Below are 8159 nucleotides of genomic sequence, written 5' to 3' on the forward strand. Positions count from 1 at the left end.
CTAGTTACATCCTAATTACGTCCTAAAGATCTATTTTTCTAAATCGGTGCATTGTACCCCCGAGAGATTTATAAACTTTTTAGAATTTTTATTCTGTGTTCCTTAGTATTGTGTTTTTCAAATAACCTCATTCCCCCCCCCCGTCCATAAGTATTTTTCAAATTTGAAAGCTGGGAATATATTTGTAAAAAGTTTTCCTGAAAATCTCCGGTATCATCATAGGGTTTCTTTCTAAGACACAAACCTATGTCTGGGAACTCTGTGGGATTTCTTTGCGTATTTCATGAAATAACTTCTGTGGGTTTTATAGCTCAGCAATTGTAGGTATTTGAAATTCTTCAACTAAATAAATATGGGACCATTCTTCTCTTATGTGCTTCTGAAGCGAACTTCATAAGCCATAAATCGGGTATTTCATTCAGTGACTGTCAAAAACGTACTGAGTACCACTGCGTTCCTCTTCTTGTTTTGTGAATCACTTAAATTCATAGTTTTTATGCAGCTTCAGTGCGACACCCGATGGCTCAAAATGTGCAAAAAGTGGCGTTCCAGAATATAGCGGTCTGCGCACGTAACGATGATTTTGTGCTTCAAAGCGTTCCTGGAAATGTTATTTACAAAGTAGTCTGATTCTTACATCACAAACTTTCAGAATTCTTTTGTTTCTTTGCCATCGCTGTCAAGCTGCTGATACAAAGTATTCCTTTTGGTTTTATATCTACCAGCGTGTGTATTTTGTGTTAAGATATCATCACTTCGATGTCTGCATGGGTTTTGCTCCACGAAATGTCAAATATGGTATATTTGAATATGGATGTACATGTGCCTAATAGTGAACTTATTTCTTGGCAAATTATTTAATCTGTCTGTATTACTTTACCTTTTACATGCTTTGTGAAGACGTTTAGACACTTTTCCATCTTCAGAGGGCTCCAGTTTCAGAACCGCTTTTCAGCCCGCTTTGAAATGTTTTTTTTCACTTATTTAAAAATAAAGGAAACATTACCTTGATCGCCGTTTATCCATTTACATATTAAAAAATCCAGGTTCGCCATTGCATTCTTATCGGCCCAATTTCATGTACACCCCAAGATGTGTCTTCGTTTATCACAAATGTTGAATTAAATCTGCACAGAATGCAGAAAATAGTGTAACCGATCCCATTGTAGAGCCTGGTGTTTTTTAAAAGATAAATCCATGTCTCCAAGAAATACTTAGAGATTAATAGATAAAGCCAATCACACCTTGAATATTACACCCGGAATATCACACACTTAATATGTTATGACTTTACTAGATATGGTGGAGGAATGCCAGAGTCTATTATTAACTAATAGATTTGTTTTTCTTCAGTCTCCTTACACTAAAGTTATAAGTTATACAGGTAAAGTGACAGAATTAAAAGCACAACTCTCCCTTTAGTGAATAGACCCTAATGAGATTTTAAAATGGGCCCTTTAGGTTAACATCTGATACTGAAGTACGGGGAGTACCCAAAGGAACAACTTATAAAGCTGGTGATCCCGCATCATGATGCCTGTTACATACTCTAAAAAAACTAAAATCCATTCCGGATGCCCAACGCATTTTTGATGCTGTTAGTACTTAAGCTTTTAAGCTGTTTTTGCCTTTAAATTTAGAAAATAAAGTACCTTTCCTTTTGCTACAATTCTTGAATAATAAGAAAATAGTGCGTATAAAATTGATTTCTTACAGTCCTACATGAAGTATCGTCTCGGTCAGGAATACCGTTTTTGACAACAAGGAATACGTGTTGGTAGCCGTCACCCATCACACCTGCTTTGTCTGGCGGCGTCTCGTTTTAATGAAGGGTAAAGCTTCCCCCTCTTTCTTGAGCTATGGCTTTCGCGTTGCCGTTTCACCGTCTCATATTTGTGTTAAACAATTGTTTATCTTGTACACGCAAAGGTAAAAGTTGCAAAACTGTATGTGAAATTAGCTGCATAAGTGACAGCAAAAAGTGATGTGTTTTTGTCTGGATGGCTAGTTTCTGTTGCTGCTTTTATTATGGTTGTTTGACTTTTTGACGCGCTGGATTTCTTGTGTGTTTGTAAAGATTTTTGTTAGGAGCCTGTCCTGTCAAAACCAATAAAAGTGATTCACCTGATGCGTCACGTTGTAAGTATCACCGTTCTTTCTCAAGTCAGATATTTCCAGCATCTTGGATTTTTTTTATTTTGTAGGTATTCCTTATTGATCTGATATATATATTCTTATTAATATTGTATGAATTTCACAGATTTTCGTCTAACGCAATGCCGGGGATACGGATGCTCCTAGATCTAAGTTGTTTTGGTTCTGTTTCAACCAAGTTCTACGTTCAAGAGATTTTATGTAAGTGTGGTCTGAAAAGTAATTTAGAGAAAATACTTTATTTTGTGATGTGACCGCAGAGATACGAGGAACCTGGCACAGAATACTCGTATGTACCAAGCAATCCTAAATCGGAAAAAGAGGGGGGGGGGGCAATGTTATGGATATGTGTTACAATATCATGAGCCAGCAACAGCATGGGGGGGTTCGGGTAGCTAAGATTACTGTCGTAAGGAGGAGAGAAACAAATGGAGTCTACATTTATTGAGGAAGAGAAACTGACAGATTTGGCAATATTGAGAATAAAGCAAAACGTCTTGGAAAAGAAACCTTTCCACAATAGACGACCCAGTTTTATTTGTAACTCCACGTCTCTCACACACGAAGACGTAATATTAGCAACTATGGGGAAAGTGGGGGGATCACAAGGATACCACATCTCCCTCACCAAAAACAAATGAATCTTTATGGGATCCGATTCCACCGTGGCCATTTTCAGTGATTGAAAATTACACGCGTGTCCTGTGTAAACTCAAGTGGAACATGATTTAAAAAAATTGTGCCGCTGAAGGCCCCAGACTTTTAGAGCAGAAGTCATAATTCCTATAGTGCCAGCTAGCCTAAAAGGCTAGTAACAGAAAAAAACGAAGCGCCAAAAGGCTGAGAAGCGTGTCCCCCCCCCATGCCTTTTTATGCTCCTGGCTAGTGTCCATTTTAATTTTGCTGACAGAATAACATTTTCTGTACATTTAATTGCCTAAACCACTTTTTCTGACTAATCTATATCCACATTCTTCAGAAGACCTTTTCTCTCTCTATATGACGTGGTTTAAGTCCTTGCAGTCTCCAAATCTTTATTTTCAGTGACTGCGTGAGAGCTCTGTGCCCTTTGCTCTTATGTAGTGGTTTTTGACTCAGAACTTTATATTTGCATTAGTCTTGGCAGGCGTTTATCATGATCAAGAAGTAACGGTGAGGAAGTCCAGCGACACTGAGCCAGGGGCCAGGAATGATCCACGTGTAAGCATCACTAAGGCATCTTTGGAAGCCTAATATAATGTGTATGTCATCCTCAGCATAGCCGGTCCTGAATTGTTTTGTCACATGCCAAGAAGGCTATGGTGCCTGCAGCACATCAAATAAAGCTATTTATGAAGTGATTGTAGAGAAAAATCAAACCAGGCAATTACTTAGAGCCTTACAGAATCCAAGAATATGGCCTGAGAAAGCCAGTTTTACTCCATCCTCTGGTATTAGGATGTAGAAAGCGAGAGGTTAATTATCGTATGATTTTCCAGGCAAGTCGTAAATGCTGACTGAGACATTATAAAGGCCACATTCCCTTATCCGAGTGGTCATATGTTACTAGTTTTATTAGAAACTTATTTATATATCCGAGTGGTCATATATTACTAGTTTTATTAGAAACTTATTTATATAGCACCAACAGTTTCCGCAGTACTTCTTACAAAACTAGAAATGATAGATGAAGACAAACCGACACATTAGATAACGAGGGCCCTGCCGGCGAGATGTGAAATGCCAGGGGAGGAAAGGTACATTAGTATGTTGTTGGGATAGAGGTGATTAGGGCTGAAACAACGAATCGATAATAATCGATAATGTAAATCGTTGTCGGCGATTTCCGTTATCGATTAATCGAGTGATCGATTCGTTGTCGGAGCACCCGGCTCGTTTTACCTCCTCCGCGAGCGTTCCCCGCTTCTGCTACGCGCTCTGCAGTCTCCGCCTTCTTTGAGCTACGTTACGCGCTTCAATGTTGGTCTGCAGTTCGAATAAAGTTTTCAACCTCTTGAAGGAACGAGTCCATAGCTGAGGTAAGTGATTCTCTATGTGCGAGTAGCTATGTGCGAGTGTCAGAGTGGGAGACTGGGTGCAGGGCTGGGTGAGAGTGGGGGGGCAGGGTGGGGGTGCAGGTCAGAGTGGGGGTGGGGGTGCAAGGCAGGGTGTGGGTGCAGGGCAGAGTGGGGGTGGGGATGCAGGGCAGGGCTGGGTGCAGGGCAGAGTGGGAGACTGGGTGCAGGGCAGAGTGGGGGTGGGGATGCAGGGCTGGGTGTGAGTGTGGGTGCAGGGCAGGGTGTGAGGGTGGGGGCAGGGTGTGGGTGCAGGGCAGAGTGGGGGTGGGGATGCAGGGTGTGAGTGTGGGTGCAGGGCAGAGTGAGGGTGGGGGCAGGGCAGGGTGTGGGTGCAGGGCAGGGTGGGGATGCAGGGCAGAATGTGGGTGCAGGGCAGAGTGGGAGACTGGGTGCAGGGTGCAAAGTGCCAGGGCTGGGGCAAAGTGCAAGGTGCAAAGTGAGTGGTTTAGGTATTAAAACTAGTTTGATAAATATTGTGTTTGGGTTCTTGTACTTTTAAAATATTGTTTTTTATTACATCATAACAAAGTAAGAATGTTAATGTAAATTTTAAGTTGTTTTTTAACATCCAGTCCATTAAATTATTTTAAATAAATGAAAAATGAAAAAATAATTGTTGGTTGCAGCCCTAGAGGTGATACTGGAATCCAAAAGAAGATTAAACATTGATGGAGATGAGTGGCGGTGCCAAAGCCCTGAGGCACACCGACAGAGAGCGTTGGAGGAGATACTAACGGTATGGTCAGAGAGTTAGGCTCCAAACCGATAGCTGTGTCACAAATGCAATAAGAGTGAAGATTTTGTAGGAGAAGAGGGCGGCCAACAGAGGTACAGTCTGCAAAGTAAGAATTTTTGTTTAAGCGGTGAGGCGGTTCTTGTTGAATTTGATGGTACTATTGGATTGGGCTAGCAACTGAACAACATAGTTCATGAGTCAAAGCAATAGAAGATCGTGGAGATCATATGGCTAGAATTCTGGTTCATGCTGGTAAAAACCCCTAAGTATGAAATCACATCCCCCTGGGGCTAGGGGCTAGCTGAGTGTGTGCGTGGACAGGTTAAAGTCTATTGTGCCTGCCATTCTCACTATAGAATAATGCATATTAAAGCATTTTGTTTGAGTATCTTAATATGCATTCCAAAAAAAGCACTTAACTGACACGTTGCAGTACTTCTGCAAAAGCTACCTTCTTCCTCTACGATCCAACATTCCTTGGCACTGATTGGCTGCTTAAGGCTGTCAATCAGTGGCAGGAAAGTGGAATCAACTGCAGTGAGGTTGAGGAGCACCATGATTACTTGATGGCAGCATTGCGAGGGAGCAATGAAGTGCAAGGTCTCAGTCTTTAGGTTATATCTCCGCTACTTTTTCTTGCTGTGGGCGACTCTGGGCAACCCTATGGAAGGGGAATGGGGGTCATATTTTCTATGCTCAACAATCGGTTCTCACTAGGCACCACTCACAAAGAGTATGAACCTCTTTATTTGGTACATTTTGTTAGGAAATTGCCTTCTATGAACTATTCTATTACTTTATCCTTATTATATATCTTAGGTGGGTGTAAATCTCTGCAAGATAAAACCAAGCGTGCAATGTCTGTTAAGATTTAAAAGCCATGATGGCCCGGCCAAGACCTAATTTTACCATCCACTGTTCTGACAGCGAAATCGTCCCGATGTAATATCCATTAGATTAATTGCTGTCTCAGGGATGGTTCTGATTCAGATGTTTTGCTTCTAATTGTGGTTATTAAGTTATTCTTAGGGGAGCATTTTGTCTGTCAGACTGTTTTTGTGCTTCAATGTGTGTCTGACTTTTTGCTTTCTAAAACTAGATTCGATGAGATATGAGTTATTTGAGTGCACTGTCCCTTTGAACATCAGATTACTCCATACCTCTGTTTGCGTCTTGATACCCCATGCTTGCACACTACGCGTTTCGCCACTGATGGGTTTCCTCAGGGTGCTGTAGCGTCCCCTTCCTCTTCATTTGTATAAATACCCTGTCTTTACTGTCTTGAATATGCTTGTTACAGGGCAGGTTCTTCATGAACAGCATGGCAACTCCCTGCCCCTGGCATCCGTGTCTGCCTGCAGGTCTGATTCTCTCTATATACAGAGGCTGGTGTGTTGTTTCCATATTAACTGAAAAAGGCTTAAAAGTAGATGTGTGTTGGTTAAAGTGGCCCACCCTAAACCTCTCCCCTAATACATAATAAAAAAAGCAGCCGGTGTTTTCCCCGGGAAGCAGACACTTAAGTTTGGTTACAGGGAACTCAGCGTGATGTAATGGCTAGGTAATTAATTTAATTCAAAAGATAAATGACGTAATGGATAATTTAGGGCTTTTCAAAGACCAAGGACTCATTAAGACACAAATCACAGGCTGAATTGTCAGGTTTCACCACTAGAGGGCGCTACATACATTGGTTTAAATTTCAAAAGTTTCATTCTCTGTAAAGATGACCTCCATCCAATAAAGTGCAAGAATATCCGATACTAACTAATGAACCAATCCATTTCAGATTTGCTTGATTTGCACATTGTACAGCTCGTAAAGATCTGCGTTTTCCTGCATGCTCGTAATCTGCATTATTGGAGGTTTTCCCAGGGGTATTTCATATTGCAGATGGGGGTGGTGTTATGCCCCCCTGTCTGACCATTTATTACATTGGGATGCATTATTATAAGTTTATAAAAACTAGAGGGTCAGAGGTTTAGGTGTAATGTAAGGAAAGTTTATTTTAATGAGACGGTGGTAGATACATAGAACATGCATGGGACAGGCATAAAGCTGTCTTCATGTGATCAATGGCAGCACTTTCCACACATGGGACCGGCACCCACAGCAAGTGACTCTGGGGAGATTGGCCAAACAAATCTCCTGGAAGCCGTTTAGCTGGGGGTTGGGGCAAGGGGTAAATGCATATGGGGGGGGGGGATTTTTACACTGTCTTTCCACCGGGAAAACAGACAGACGGGATGGGCTGAATGATTATATGCCATCAGATTTTATGTTTCTATTATAGGCTGCCATGAAATACATAAATCGCATAGATCAAGCGAGTGTAAACCCGACTCCTCCTATTGGTTCCATTTTCTTATTCATTATATCGTTTTGTAACTTTTTGTTCTGTAATTACATAAAAAAAGCCGATTTGTTTCTGTTTTGCAGACGTCTTCAGCTAGCAGGGCTTTGCTTTAAGGAAACAAATAGCACTTAGTCGAGAAGGTCCTTTTACGGCACTCGGGATATTTGAGATACTCGAGCGGCTGACTTGTGTGGTTTGTTTGCACATAAGAAGGTACTCACTGTGTACTCGCTTTCTGTACCTGCTGCCAAACGTGAAGTCATCTCACCATGAGGGAGCGTCAGGAAGCAGTTACAGGAAAGACGTCTGCAGAAACCTGGGCCATGCTTTGGGTTTCTTATTGTTTCGTTTTCTTCCGAGGACAGAAAGAGATAAGATTACAACTTTATCCTTTCTCTGTGCGCATGGGGATAATCCGCAAAGAAACAATACAAAGAAAGGTGCACTTTGTTTAAAACTAGATGATGAAATGTCGCTAGGGCCAAAAATAACAGAAGTGTAAGAAGTGAGATTTAAAGGTGCCGTTCCACCTTAACAAAACATTAACCGGGTGTTATTGCGTGTTAAGCATATAAAATGAAGCAGGTCTGCCTCTGTATTTAGTCTATATAAATGAAATATACCGTATATTCAAGAACAAAAAAGAACACAGAAACTGTTAGAAGCTTTCTGCTGCTATAGCAACAAAGCCTTAGTGCCTATCAGTGTGCTCCCCTTTTGCCAACTGAAAAAGGACAGAATTATTATGAATGGGCTGTGGACATCCTTAATAAACATCTGAGATAACGTTGTTTTTATGATTGTAATAAAATGTTTTTAAGCATTATAGTTTCTAGTTACCCCATCACGTACCCCA

This window comes from Sceloporus occidentalis, unplaced genomic scaffold, assembly GCF_023333645.1.
Source record: "Sceloporus occidentalis isolate IW3139 unplaced genomic scaffold, rSceOcc1.0.p SCAF_49, whole genome shotgun sequence".
Classification (NCBI taxonomy): Eukaryota; Metazoa; Chordata; class Lepidosauria; order Squamata; family Phrynosomatidae; genus Sceloporus; species Sceloporus occidentalis.